At 44.9% G+C, this 16,622-nt stretch overlaps 1 protein-coding gene across 2 annotated transcripts in view; it reads right to left on the bottom strand.

Moving 5' to 3' along the window:
- Nucleotides 1-11,938, bottom strand: part of large1 (LARGE xylosyl- and glucuronyltransferase 1) — a 232,777-nt gene extending 220,839 nt beyond the window's left edge. Inside the window, exon 1 of one of the 2 annotated variants that reach the window (XM_084330085.1) lies at nucleotides 11,260-11,938. The gene's annotated coding sequence lies outside the window, so the exon portion shown is untranslated. The remainder of the gene's footprint in view (nucleotides 1-11,259) is intronic. The other variant, XM_084330086.1, reaches the window with a different exon arrangement.
- Nucleotides 11,939-16,622: the final 4,684 nt, after the last annotated feature.

A 16,622-nucleotide genomic window follows, 5' to 3' on the forward strand; every position in this document is an offset into this window, starting at 1 on the left:
TCATTACCCACCAAAGGAAATGTGCATTTTTATCAGTTGAAAAGGCTAAAATATCCACTTGTATTCAGCCATGCGAGTTGACTCCAGTCGACTTAAGTTGACTCTAGTTGACTACAACGTGTGACGCATATCATGCCAGTTAGGGTACCTTGTGTATACTGCACCTTGTGTATACTGTTACTCTTACTCATAGTATATATTCAGATACAAATGATTTATTACTTATGTTTATTGTAACGTATAATATAACCAATAGGGCATAGAGACCTTCATCTGCACCTTTGTTTACACTGTTTATTTTTCTCATATTTTTCTACTCAGACTTTATTATAATGTTTACAGTGGTTCAGGAGGTAGAGCGGTCATCTGGTAATTGGAAGATTCTCAGGTCGATTCTCGCTCCTCCCGGGCAGTGTGTCGAAGTGTCCTTGAGCAAGACACTTAACCCCTAACTGCTCCCGATGAGCAGGTTGGCACCTTGCATGCATCCGCCATCGGTGTGTGAATATAATATATTCAGACCCTCATCTGCACCTTTGTTTACACTGTTTATTTCTTCTCTTTTTTATATTCCGATCTAATTTTATTGCCTATATTTATGTCTTTCTACTATTACCCTACCCATATCTGTACCTCCCCTCCCCCATGCTGCTATGACGCCGATATTCCCCAAAGGGGATCAATAAAGGAATATCTTATTTTATCGTATTCAGCTGCGTGAGTTGCCCCTAGTCTAGTCGACTCAGTTGCCCCTAGTCAACTCAGTTGCCTCTAGTCGACTCAGTTGCCCCTAGTTAACTCAGTTCACTCTAGTCGACTCAGTTGACTCTAGTCGACTCAGTTGCCCCTAGTCGACTCAGTTGCCTCTAGTCGACTCAGTTCACTCTAGTCGACTCAGTTGCCCCTAGTTGACTCAGTTCACTCAAGTCGACTAAGTTTCCCCTAGTTGACTCAGTTGACTCAAGTGGACTCAGTTCACTCTAATCGACTCAGTTCACTCTAATCGACTCAGTTGCCTCTAGTCGACTCAGTTGCCTCTATTCGACTCAGTTGCCCCTAGTTGATTCAGTTGCCTCTAGTCGACTCAGTTGCCCCTAGTCGACTCAGTTGCCCCTAGTTGACTCAGTTCACTCAAGTCGACTCAGTTCACTCAAGTCGACTCAGTTGCCCCTAGTTGACTCAGTTCACTCAAGTCGACTCAGTTGCCCCTAGTCGACTCAGTTCACTCAAGTCGACTCAGTTGCCCCTAGTTGACACAGTTGACTCAAGTCGACTCAGTTCACTCTAATCAACTCAAGTCGGCTCAGTTGACTCTACTCCGGCAAGTCGCTCCCGTGCGCTGGTTGACATTAGATGGGAGCGCCTTTCAAGTGGGCAGTGAGCTCGTCCCGCTGTGTTGCAATACCACCGGCCGGCCCGAGTAGAGGCACGGTCACGATCAGTGAAAAGGCCAGGGTTAGGGCTGGAACAAGGCGCCGCTTTGTGAGGTCAACACTGTGGATGGTGAGGGCGAACAACCGATGCCTTGTGGCACGCCGGCGATTAGGCTTTCTTAGCCTCTGCGGACAAACATGTGGCCGTGCAGAGTCGCAGGCGTCTGGTAAGTCAGCGCTGTCACATAAAAATGGAAGACGATTCTGTGATATAGTGTTTAGTGTGAGCATGCGTTCCAGTGTGTAGATTTAAAGGGCCACTTCACTAAAGAAACAATGCTGGTTTATTTTGCACATAATCTCACACACCCGAAAACCCAAACAGTTTTGCACACATTAAGTTAGTTTGACAGTTATTGAGAGTGAATGAGTTTGACTATGTACTCAGTTGCCCCTAGTCGACTAAGTTGCCCCTAGTCGACTCAGTTGCCCCTAGTCGACTCAGTTGCCCCTAGTCGACTCAGTTCACTCTAATCGACTCAGTTGACTCTAGTCGACTCAGTTCACTCTAATCGACTCAGTTGCCCCTAGTTGTACCAGTGAGGTCATCGGGGGACATTGAGTCCTTGCGTTGTGTTAATTACAGCTCCATGAAGTGATGTAGAGGGAGAAACAGTGATACCTCGTCTTATAGCGTTTCATTGAGCTGCAGTTAACACACGTAATAAATGGGGTGTAGCGGTACGTGTATTCGTCCCGCGAATTTACGGTACGGCCGTCACGGTGCGGTACGTGCAGCCATACGACGAATACATGACAGCGCAAACATACCAGTCGCGCATGCAGGCACTCGTGAGGTCCGTGCGAGAACAGCGCGCGTGGCCGGGCACACAGAGTCCGACTTCAGAGCGAGCGAAAGTGCACGGAGAAAGGCACATTTACATTAGAAGAACAGCTGCAGCCTGCAGGGTCATTACAATTGTACAGTTTTTTTCGTTTTCTTGTTCGCCCAATAATGTTAACCAAATGAAACCAATGGAAAGACACACACACACGCCGCGCATCGCCAACACACACACATGCCGCGCGTCACCAACACACACACGCCGCGCGTCGCCAACACACACACATGCCGCGCGTCACCAACACACACACATGCCGCGCGTCACCAACACACACACGCCGCGCATCGCCAACACACACACATGCCGCGCGTCACCAACACACACACATGCCGCGCGTCACCAACACACACACGCCGCGCATCGCCAACACACACACATGCCGCGCGTCACCAACACACACACGCCGCGCATCGCCAACACACACACGCCGCGCGTCGCCAACACACACACACGCCGCGCATCGCCAACACACACACAAGCCGCGCATCGCCAACACACAAGAATTCTGTATTTTGCTTTGTACGCTCATTTTACCATCAGAAATAGTGTCTAATAAGTGGGAATGAATAAATGTCCACAATTTAATAAGATATAACAGTCCATTTAATAGGGCTGTCTTAAATACTTTGAAGCTTCGAAGCTTCGTTCGATGGGCATGGGATTCGAATATGAAAATAAAATTTGATTATTAAAAAAAAATAAAAAAAATATATATATTTTTGCTAAATCAACTCTGCCTCTCTTTGTTAACTACAACAAGCAATGCTGTTTGTTATTTAAGATGAGGTCGGACTCGGCACTGACAGATTTGTGTTCATTGTGCTGCTTTTATAAAGTCTCAAATGACGGCTTACAATATTTCATGAAAGCAAAGTGTTTTGTTTGTCTAAGATTTTAAAAGGTTTAAACTTTACAGCACTGACAAAGTTGAACAAAGTGCTGTACAAGTCCCACAACATAAAAAAAAAAGTAAAAAAAAAAAAAAAAAAAAAAATTAAAAAGTTTTTTTTTTTTTTTTTTTTTATATAGTGGATTCCATTTTTATTGCTCAATTCCGCGATTCCGTCCGCGATTCCGTGATCGCGGATTCCATATGGCTCTAGCTTCTGTGTACCGTTACACCCCTAGTAATAAACTAAATGAATGTGTGCAAAGCCATTTTTTGGATGTGTGTGAGATTATGTGCAAATAAAACATTGTTGTTGTTGTTTTTTGGTGAAGTGACCCTTTAACACTAATTAACCCGCGTTACGGTGACATGCAGGTAACAAAGGGGACTTGAAGAGGAACATATCACAGTGGAACCATGTTGATCAATAGCTTAGTTAGGCCTGTCGCTGCTCGGGCAGGTGTTTTATTGACTAGATCTTACAATTTGCATTGGAAAGTAGGACGTCTTGATCAGATAACCCCAGCTGTGGCTCTCGCTGCGATGTATCTGTCAATATTGTGATATGTTTGGAGGTTAAATGCTTATCAGGAGAATACACTTACTGCAGATGTATCAGACCTACGTTTGACCTGGGAGAGAGAGAAAGAGAGAGAGAGGGAGAGGGAGAGGGAGAGGGAGAGGGAGAGGGAGAGGGAGAGGGAGAGGGAGAGGGAGAGGGAGAGAGAGAGAGAGAGAGAGAGAGAGAGTCGGCCCACACCGCTGCTGTCTGACACTCGCCCTTAATTAGCATTTTGCTTGGCCTCGTTAATTCGGCTGGAAACCGCCACCCCTGGAGTAGTTTATAGAATGCATGCCAAAGCAGGACGTTGTTCAGACTGAATTGAACAGCGATGGGATCTTCTCCAAGACAGCCATCGGGAAAGCTCAGCTGTTGGAACAATGTGACGTCCAATGCTTTGCCCAGGTGAATTTGCCTAATCCATTGGTTTCTGAAAGGACCAGCGCATGGGGTTTATTACCGACTAGATTAGAGCGAAATATCAAACCGTAAAGCAGCTCTAAAGCCCCGGAATCTCTCTAGATAAAGCGGCCAGCCTGCCGATGTGCCAGAGTGTCTAGCATCTCAGAGGAATAGATCGTCATAAGTAAGCTATAATATCCAATGGTCTTGCTCATTCATAATAACACCCGTATATATGTGAATAAATAGAGCATTCTGACTATTGCCATGGAAACTGAGCTCACGAAAGCTGTTAAAACCAACACGTAAAGAGGTGTATATATGTAAATGAATCCTGGCTGAGATCAATGACGCCCTGGATATCTTACCCATGGGTTCCTCATAACTGGGATATGACACCGGCAGCATCATGTATCCCAAACGATCACGCAGGATTAGCACGCATGGAAATCCACAGCCGTTATGCCCTTCACACTGTATCCAGATCATCGCTCAATCAAACGTTTAAGAAACAGGTGATAAATAAGTAATTTATCGGAGGATAATTGGGACTCTCTGTGACAGCATGTGCTTTGCATATAGTTTACTGTGCGCGCCATGTACCGGGCTCGCGCTTATAGGTCATTCCATTTAGATAGCAGGGGCCATCAAAAGACACACTCGCAGCCAAGCAATCACACAAACGAAATAGCCACTTTCTGATGATACAGCCATTCAATTACGCCGATAGCATCCCTGTTTATAATTCAGCCGGGGCTATTGTACGGCCTTCCTTTGATTATGGGCTGGGTTTTTCCCCAATTTGCACTGAAGTCAGCCTATTTCTGCCATCCTCTTCGTTTTATTTGGATGCAGAGGGGGGGGAGAGAGAGAGAGAGAGAGAGAGAGAGAGAGAGAGAGAGAGAGAGAGAGAGAGAGAGAGAGAGAGAGAGGCCGGCTTTGATGTTCTTCCACTCCCATATCATATGGTGATCATACCCTCCATTACCCCTCCATTGGCTTCCAAGAAATCCCACATTGCATGACCCGGCTCAGCCCTGCCATGCACACGCCACAGCCTGTAAGCTACTATCCTCCTCACCAAAACACTCTGTGATTATCTCAAGAGCCCCTCAGATATTTCTCAAAATGATCCATTCACATGCGCGTCCACCACAATATCAGACCTGCCACAAAAAAAATGCCATTTTCACAAAAGTACACAATACCACACTAATTATGCATATTGTTTTGCACACACACGATTGTTTCCCTGCACTGTATCCCGACTTGTCCACCTTTTTCGACTGGACGATGCAGTGCAAAACAATACGTGTAATTAGTGTGGTAGTGTGTCATTTTGTATAAAGGGCTTTGTTTCTTCTTTTTTTTACAAAATTACCAAATCCGCCCCTGCCTCGCTATCACAATAACCCCTCAGACCCCCTGTGGCGGAGAAACAATTAATGAATGAATGAATGAACGAATGAAAACTTTATTTCACAGATTGCAGAATGGGTACAATACAGTACGGCGCAATACACACAATTGTTAAGGGGATGCAGACCAGAGAAAGACTTTTGTCTTGTTTACATCAGGGTCCCCCATTTTCAATTCATAGAGGACAACACCCGCTCCATCAGCGTTCTCCCACCTTCAACTGGGGTAGCTGAAATGTCGAGTTATATCTGCCCGCCACCCCCCCCCCCCCCCCCTCTCACAGGGAGAGAACTGTCCGCTCGTCGCTCCGAGCCGGTGCCCGGTGAGAGGCTCTGTTCCACGTGTCGGGGGGGGGGGGGGGGGGGGGGGAAGGGCCAGGGGTCAATGATTTCTCTCCTGACTCTCAATTCTGCGGCTCGTATATATATATATATATTTGATTTAGGGTCAATTCCCCTCCATCTCCATCGGAGACTCATCAACTCCGATAACGTTCACGGTGATTACGTTGTGATGACTACTGGCAGAAAATGTGGTCGTTTGATGCCCGGGCTTAACAGGGAAATCAATGATTCAGTCCACGGCATGATGGGGGTTGTTTGTTACATCCAACATTGAACGTCCCTATACTGCGAGTATTACCTGTCAGTCAATCAAAGACCAGCAGACAAAACATGCCCATCGAGTCTGTGTGTCAGCATTAGTGGGCAGTGGGCACAACAGCTTATAAAATTATTCACAAAGTTAGTGACTGTCTGAAGAGTATAGGGATAGTCTACTATGAGTCAGAACGTTGGGGTTTCTCGATTTCTGACCTCGCCACTGCTTAATGCTGATGGGGTGCTTTAAATGCAGATGATATTATCCATGACCAAATGCTAAGTGTGTTCATAAATAATGCAACGTTGGTCAGTCAGACTCGGTAATAATGCCAACGCTGTGTACACAGAACACAAATCAACCACCTAACCATCGCTATACTATCTATGGGACCACCAGACATCCATCTATAGGACCACCAGACATCCATCTATAGGACCACCAGACATCCATCTATAAGACCACCAGACATCCATCTATAGGACCACCAGACATCCATCTATAACACCAGACATCCATCTATAAGACCACCAGACATCCATCTATAAGACCACCAGACATCCATCTATAGGACCACCAGACATCCATCTATAGGACCACCAGACATCCATCTATAAGACCACCAGACATCCATCTATAGGACCACCAGACATCCATCTATAAGACCACCAGACATCCATCTATAGGACCACCAGACATCCATCTATAAGACCACCAGACATCCATCTATAGGACCACCAGACATCCATCTATAAGACCACCAGACATCCATCTATAAGACCACCAGACATCCATCTATAAGACCACCAGACATCCATCTATAGGACCACCAGACATCCATCTATAACACCAGACATCCATCTATAAGACCACCAGACATCCATCTATAAGACCACCAGACATCCATCTATAGGACCACCAGACATCCATCTATAGGACCACCAGACATCCATCTATAAGACCACCAGACATCCATCTATAGGACCACCAGACATCCATCTATAAGACCACCAGACATCCATCTATAGGACCACCAGACATCCATCTATAAGACCACCAGACATCCATCTATAGGACCACCAGACATCCATCTATAAGACCACCAGACATCCATCTATAAGACCACCAGACATCCATCTATAAGACCACCTATAGACATCCATCTATAAGACCACCAGACATCCATCTATAAGACCACCAGACATCCATCTATAAGACCACCAGACATCCATCTATAACACCAGACATCCATCTATAAGACCACCAGACATCCATCTATAAGACCACCAGACATCCATCTATAGGACCACCAGACATCCATCTATAAGACCACCAGACATCCATCTATAAGACCACCAGACATCCATCTATAAGACCACCAGACATCCATCTATAGGACCACCAGACATCCATCTATAGGACCACCAGACATCCATCTATAGGACCACCAGACATCCATCTATAACACCAGACATCCATCTATAAGACCACCAGACATCCATCTATAACACCAGACATCCATCTATAAGACCACCAGACATCCATCTATAAGACCACCAGACATCCATCTATAACACCAGACATCCATCTATAAGACCACCAGACATCCATCTATAAGACCACCAGACATCCATCTATAACACCAGACATCCATCTATAAGACCACCAGACATCCATCTATAGGACCACCAGACATCCATCTATAGGACCACCAGACATCCATCTATAACACCAGACATCCATCTATAGGACCACCAGACATCCATCTATAAGACCACCAGACATCCATCTATAGGACCACCAGACATCCATCTATAAGACCACCAGACATCCATCTATAAGACCACCAGACATCCATCTATAAGACCACCAGACATCCATCTATAGGACCACCAGACATCCATCTATAAGACCACCAGACATCCATCTATAACACCAGACATCCATCTATAAGACCACCAGACATCCATCTATAGGACCACCAGACATCCATCTATAACACCAGACATCCATCTATAAGACCACCAGACATCCATCTATAACACCAGACATCCATCTATAAGACCACCAGACATCCATCTATAGGACCACCAGACATCCATCTATAACACCAGACATCCATCTATAGGACCACCAGACATCCATCTATAGGACCAGACATCCATCTATAAGACCACCAGACATCCATCTATAAGACCACCAGACATCCATCTATAGGACCAGACATCCATCTATAAGACCACCAGACATCCATCTATAAGACCACCAGACATCCATCTATAAGACCACCAGACATCCATCTATAGGACCACCAGACATCCATCTATAAGACCAGACATCCATCTATAAGACCACCAGACATCCATCTATAAGACCACCAGACATCCATCTATAACACCAGACATCCATCTATAAGACCACCAGACATCCATCTATAGGACCACCAGACATCCATCTATAAGACCACCAGACATCCATCTATAGGACCACCAGACATCCATCTATAAGACCACCAGACATCCATCTATAGGACCACCAGACATCCATCTATAAGACCACCAGACATCCATCTATAAGACCACCAGACATCCATCTATAAGACCACCAGACATCCATCTATAAGACCACCAGACATCCATCTATAGGACCACCAGACATCCATCTATAAGACCACCAGACATCCATCTATAAGACCACCAGACATCCATCTATAAGACCACCAGACATCCATCTATAAGACCACCAGACATCCATCTATAAGACCACCAGACATCCATCTATAAGACCACCAGACATCCATCTATAAGACCACCAGACATCCATCTATAAGACCACCAGACATCCATCTATAGGACCACCAGACATCCATCTATAGGACCACCAGACATCCATCTATAACACCAGACATCCATCTATAAGACCACCAGACATCCATCTATAGGACCACCAGACATCCATCTATAAGACCACCAGACATCCATCTATAAGACCACCAGACATCCATCTATAAGACCACCAGACATCCATCTATAGGACCACCAGACATCCATCTATAGGACCACCAGACATCCATCTATAACACCAGACATCCATCTATAAGACCACCAGACATCCATCTATAAGACCACCAGACATCCATCTATAAGACCACCAGACATCCATCTATAAGACCACCAGACATCCATCTATAAGACCACCAGACATCCATCTATAAGACCACCAGACATCCATCTATAAGACCACCAGACATCCATCTATAAGACCACCAGACATCCATCTATAGGACCACCAGACATCCATCTATAGGACCACCAGACATCCATCTATAACACCAGACATCCATCTATAAGACCACCAGACATCCATCTATAGGACCACCAGACATCCATCTATAAGACCACCAGACATCCATCTATAAGACCACCAGACATCCATCTATAAGACCACCAGACATCCATCTATAAGACCACCAGACATCCATCTATAAGACCACCAGACATCCATCTATAAGACCACCAGACATCCATCTATAAGACCACCAGACATCCATCTATAAGACCACCAGACATCCATCTATAAGACCACCAGACATCCATCTATAAGACCACCAGACATCCATCTATAAGACCACCAGACATCCATCTATAGGACCACCAGACATCCATCTATAGGACCACCAGACATCCATCTATAACACCAGACATCCATCTATAAGACCACCAGACATCCATCTATAGGACCACCAGACATCCATCTATAAGACCACCAGACATCCATCTATAAGACCACCAGACATCCATCTATAAGACCACCAGACATCCATCTATAAGACCACCAGACATCCATCTATAAGACCACCAGACATCCATCTATAAGACCACCAGACATCCATCTATAAGACCACCAGACATCCATCTATAAGACCACCAGACATCCATCTATAAGACCACCAGACATCCATCTATAGGACCACCAGACATCCATCTATAAGACCACCAGACATCCATCTATAAGACCACCAGACATCCATCTATAGGACCACCAGACATCCATCTATAAAACCACCAGACATCCATCTATAGGACCACCAGACATCCATCTATAAGACCACCAGACATCCATCTATAAGACCACCAGACATCCATCTATAAGACCACCAGACATCCATCTATAAGACCACCAGACATCCATCTATAGGACCACCAGACATCCATCTATAAGACCACCAGACATCCATCTATAGGACCACCAGACATCCATCTATAAGACCACCAGACATCCATCTATAAGACCACCAGACATCCATCTATAAGACCACCAGACATCCATCTATAAGACCACCTAGACATCCAGCCTCGCGTGAAAATGCTCCAGGTACTAATAATAATAATACATTATGGGTTCTTCTTATACGTGCAGCTCAAATACAAAGTTCGACGTCTTTGTGAACTCCAGAGATGTCCTCCTCGTTAGTCTATACCAGGCAGAGCGAAGTCTCGTTCTCTCTGCGGGCTATACTCTGGTTCTGAAGAGATCACATTAAAGTCACATTAAAGTCCTGCGCCCTCGTGTCCTTGTCGGCATCAGGTGGATGGCTCCATTTTACCCAATTAGGGCGCATAGGGAGGAACTTCGTGGCGTCGGCTGTGCCTCTCTTGTCGGTTCCAATAACATGATGATAAAGTGGTTACTTGTTTGTTGTTTCCCCCCCCCCCCCTTCAACCCTCCGCCCCGGCCTGTCCTAGTTAATGAGCGAATTAAGGAGCCATGTTTGCCCTTATTTCAGTAGGTTTACATGAGCAGGGAGAGGACGGAGGCTAAATCTACTGCGGCTTTCGCTCTTTCTGGATTAAGCAAATAGGCCTGTATATAGATATACCCAAAGGGGGGGATTCAATCACGCACAAGGACTTTTTAAGGTTATATAGGCGCGATTAAAGTAGGATATATAGACGAGTGCATTCGTCATCCGTATATAACACCGTGTGCCAAATAAACTAATAGTTCTCGTTTATTATGATCCGTAGAGAAGATCTGCAAAAGAAGTGCATATAACTGGAAGTCTCCGTGATGCGCAAGTGTATAAATAATTACGTGACAATCACTCACCTGCTGCGGAAAGGACTCCTCCAAGCGTTGATTTTTCTTATCCCGAAGCCGACGACAGCAACAAAAAAAACGACACTCGGGGAAGAAAAAATATTCAGACCGAATCCCAGGGGTGGTACTGTACTTCTTTCAAGAGTCTCGTCTAACGGTGGTGATGAGACCGGGTCCGGGAGAGACGCGCGTCTGCCGATCAATCATAACGGGACCGGGTGCTTCTCGCGTAAAAACCGACGCCCGGGCGACCAGACGCGCTACTTGTTTGATCTAGTTTCAGATATTATTATGTTTTGCCCGAGACGATCAGTCTCCCAGCCAGCCTGGCCTCAGCTGTTAGTTAGCCCAGGCTAACGCGTATAACGGGCCTGGATAATAAAGACTTGACACACACAGCAGCGATATGTGCGATCGCGACGACACGGAGCGCTTCTTTACCCCCCCTCTCCTCTCCAGCAGACCTCTTATCAATACCAATGTGTGTTTGTATTATTGTGATCAGCTGGCCAAGCCACACTACAGCAACAAGAAATGCGGCACAACATCATCGACAGCTGGGGACTCACTCGAATAGAAATAAGGATGCCTTCAGAAGCTCCACCGGATCACATTTCGTTCTCTGTGTGCCCAGAGACGCACGGTAGATCCCCCGAAACCGAGCAATGCAGCATTCTTCAGGTCGGTCATTTCGGCACAGCAGTGATTGTGTGCTCCACTTTCAAGACGGCCCCGACACACACACACACACACACACACTCACACACACACACAAGCACACACACACACACACTCACACACACATACACACACAGTCCTTTCTTCCCAGCCTCCTCCGGTTCTGACAAGCACCGAGCAGCCAATCAACAAGCGCTTCCCAGGCCCCCTCCTTTCTGACGAACAGCGTTCGGAGCAAAACATGGCAGGATTCAGGTGGATCGGAGACTAGTTTATAATGCATGCATGCTCACAGTTCAGCCTACTACGCACCACATACAAAAGTATTAACTTACAACTGTGGTTTTTATTCTGTGTTAGCTGTAATTAGCGGTGCATCGCGGGTGGTGCGCGTCACTCATTTGCTTCCATACTAGACCTTGAAGGAGACTGGAGACTAGACATCGAGTTGTTATTATTGATTGATTGATTGATTGATTGATTGATTGATTGATTGATTGATTGATTGATTGATTGAAAACGTTATTAACAGATTGCAGAATGGGTACAATACAGACAGTACGGCTCAATACACACAATAGTTAAGGGGATGCAGACCAGAGAAAGACAGAAGAAAGTACAGAAGCACAGTGTTGAGGCCCAATTGGAGCGGATTCTACTCACTCCCTATTGGTTAGATTAGATTATAGATTAGATTCGAATACATTAGATTAAAATGTGTTGTCATCATACAGTACTTAACGGAAATAAGTTTGGCGTCCAACCAGAGTGCAAATGTAACAGTAAAGTGCAATAGCAATACACAATGTACACTTGTACAGGTGATTAAACTGGGTACAAAATATGAGTACTACTGAGTATTAGTGCTAATCAGATTGATAGGGATCATATTTCTATACGTCAGTTAGACCTTTCATACCCAAAACCAAATTTTCATCAATACTAAACAAAATGGCCCCCCTAAGAACCACCAGGGTAAAAAATCGCGCTGAGCCATGGATGCACACTGAAATACTGACCGCTATGAAAGCCAGAGACAAAAAATGCTCTGAGTTTCGTAAAAGTCAGTCAAAGCTTACCAAAAGCACGAGCAGTGAACTCCAAGACCACGTGACTGAACTCAAACTAGAAAGAAACAGACTAAGAAATGACGTAAACTCCATGATCAAAACTGCTAAAAAAAATTTCATCAATGACAAAACCGAGGAAAACAAAAATAAACCACGTGAACTTTGGAAATTACTCAACAATCAACTAGGCTGCAGTAAAAAACTCAAAACCAGGTTCTCAAACATAAACATAAAGACGGACAACACGCTCATCACAGACAAGCTGGATGTAGCCAATTACTTAAACACTTTCTTCACAAACATAGCCACAACACTGGTAAACAAATTACCCTCCCACTCAGGGCAGTATGGGGTAGAACACATAGTAGCATACTACATGAACCTAGGCGTCCACAAAGACGACTTCAAATTGGAAATAGTAACTACAGATGAGGTACTCAAAAAACTGAGGGCCCTCCAACCAAACAAGGCCACTGGCCATGACAACATCCCCTCCAAATTCCTCAGAGACTCAGCAGCAGCCATCACCCCAGTCATCACACACATAATAAACCTCTCCATAAAACAGGGACACGTCCCCAAGGACTTCAAAATTGCGAGAGTAACACCCCTGCACAAAAAGGGCAGCAAATTAGACCCGGGTAACTACCGCCCTGTTTCTATCCTTACATCCATCTCGAAAGTCATGGAAAAAATAGTATACGAACAGATCGAAAAGTACCTCGCGGAAAAAAATCTAATCTACGAATTCCAATCTGGCTTCAGAACATCCCACTCCACTGACACATGCCTTCTCTACTTGAACGACCACATCAAACAAGAGGTGGACGCGGGCAAATACTGCGGCATGGTCATGCTGGACCTACAAAAGGCCTTCGACACTGTCAATCACACCATTCTGATTGACAAGCTAAAAGCAATTGGTTTTGATAGTTTATCAGTGAGCTGGATACAATCCTACCTGGAGGGGAGGGAACAGATGGTGGAAGTAAACGGTACCCTATCCCCCCCCCTCACAGTGAGCTGTGGTGTTCCACAAGGAAGCATACTAGGACCGCTACTATTCCTAATCTATGCAAATTACATGTCGTCAGCTTGTGACTGCAACTTGTTCCTGTTTGCGGACGACTCAGCCCTGCTGGTCTCTGACAAGAACAAGTTACAGGTTGAAAAAGCCCTCAGCTCGGAACTAGGCAAAATCTGCATATGGCTCGCCGACAACAAACTATCATTACACATGGGCAAAACAGAGTCCATTCTCTTCGGTTCAAATAACAAACTCAGCAAGACCGACGGCTTCTCGGTTACAGTGGGTGACAATATTATCACAAGGAAAGATGAAATTACCTACCTGGGTTCCATCCTAGAGGCTAATCTTTCCTGTGACAAAATGGCATCCAATGTAATAAAAAAAGTCAACCAACGAACGCGATTCTTGTACCGGATCTCCTCTCTGGTAAACAAGAATACCCTGAAGACTCTAGCAGGAGCACTCATTCAAGGGTACTACGACCATGCTTGCACCTCATGGTACCAAAGCACCTTAAAGGCACTAAAAAACAAATTACAAACATCTCAAAACAAGCTAGTCAGACTACTACTTGACCTGACTCCTAGAACCCACCTCACCCCTGCCCACTTTGACAACCTAGGATGGCTTAGAGTAGACGACAGAGTACAGCAACTTGCAATGGGCCTGGTCTACAAGATACACTACGCGACCAAGGTACCCATGTACATGTCAAAATACTTCCCAAAGGTCAGTGAATACCACGATCACAACACCAGAGGGAGCTCCACAAATCATGTAAAACCCAGATTCGGCTCAAACAAGGGACTAAACACGTTTCGCAATTATGCCACATCAATGTGGAACGCCCTGCCTAAAGCTGTAAAGGAATGTGAATCACTACCCACCTTCAAAAACACTCTCAAAAAACACCTACGTGAGACTGCAATTCGAAACTGGCCCCTACAAATGTCCTAACCTAGTTGTACAGTAAATGACCAAGTAAAGCTTTGTCAATATTCCAATGTACAGTGTAAAATGTGTGTGTGTCCCCTACCCAACCCCCCCCCCCCCCCCACCTCCAATGTACAGCCCTCACTTTTGTATCACAAACAGTACTGTATTTGCAAATCTGATATGTCATAAATGTATAGATGTAGCAGTACTGTCTATCTGTATGTCATGTATGTCATATATGTTATGATGAATTGAAAATGGGGGACCCTGATGTAAACAAGACGAAAGTCTTTCTCTGGTCTGCATCCCCTTAACAATTGTATGTATTGAGATGTACTGTACTGTACCCATTCTGCAATCTGTTAATAAACTTTTCAATCAATCAATCAGAGAGTATGTATCATTCAGTATGGCACGCTTCTCCAGAATCATTCAGTTTGTGAAGGTGGTGAGAGTTCTAATTTCCCTTAACCCTTTCACCATACCGCACTATACCAAATGGTTAACAATTTCACTGCAACAATACAGAAGGTTAACACTTTCACTGCCACATGAAAAAACCCTTCATTACCATACTACAGAAGGTTAACCCTGGCCGTCTGTAGTGTGATAGTAAAGGGTTAACCTTCCGTAGTGTGGTAGTGAAAGGGATAAATCTGTGGTAGGCGACTTTAGAGAGTGAGTTTACCTGCCCGGGCAGAAATAGAGCAGAAAACTTTTCAAGCCCATTCACACGCGACAACGGTTTTACACATGACTCCCAGAGGCACCAGCCGCTTTAAGCTGAATTTGGCATTAAGGCCAAACACATCTGATTGGTTATTGACAGGCAGGGAAGCTGACGTTACTTTGGGCGACCAGATGTTTCTGGCCTGCCAAGCAATTTGTTCCCGGGCTCACATCGGGAAAAGCAGACCACCGCCGCACTCCTCGCCAAAGAGTACACACCATGTACAAAGCCACCTGCCAGTCAGAGGCTGGGAAATAATTATCTATTTATTTTCCAATTCAGCTAAAAGCTACTGGTGCCTCTGGGAGTATATGGATCCGTCATCAGCTCTATTTTCAATCTTTCAAAATGTTCTTATGTACCCCAGTTGCTATTGCATGTACATATTTGTGTTTCATTACACGTTTATGTAGTACATACTTACCAACTGTTTCGCCTGTTTTATAGCAACACTACTATGTTTTATAGCAACACTACTATCACAAGACGAACAACAAGACGAAAGTCTTTCTCTGGTCTGCATCCCCTTAACAAGTATTGAGCCGTACTGTATTGTACCCATTCTGCAATCTGTTAATAACATTTTCAATCAATCAATCAATCACCGACATCTAAGAAGGGAGATCCCCCCTTGAACGGCCCTTCTAAGGGTTCTCCCCTCCACATTGCCTGTGGTGTTTTTTTCCTATTTCTAGGTTTTTAGTGAGTTTTTCCTTACCTTTGTGTGGGAGTGTTGCATTCATTTATTTATTTTACATTTTATTTTGGATTTCATGGTGTTTTGTTTTGTTCTTGATTTATTGTGATGTTTCTTCTTGACCTGTTTAAAGAAGACGTGTCCGGCCCATGGGGACATTAATGTGTGTTGTTGGGCCTTACAAATACATTTGATTTGATCCTACAAGATACACTACACCACTAAGATACC

The sequence above is a fragment of the Notolepis coatsorum genome (genome assembly GCF_963971535.1).
Source record: "Notolepis coatsorum genome assembly, chromosome: 15".
Taxonomy (NCBI): domain Eukaryota; kingdom Metazoa; phylum Chordata; class Actinopteri; order Aulopiformes; family Paralepididae; genus Notolepis; species Notolepis coatsorum.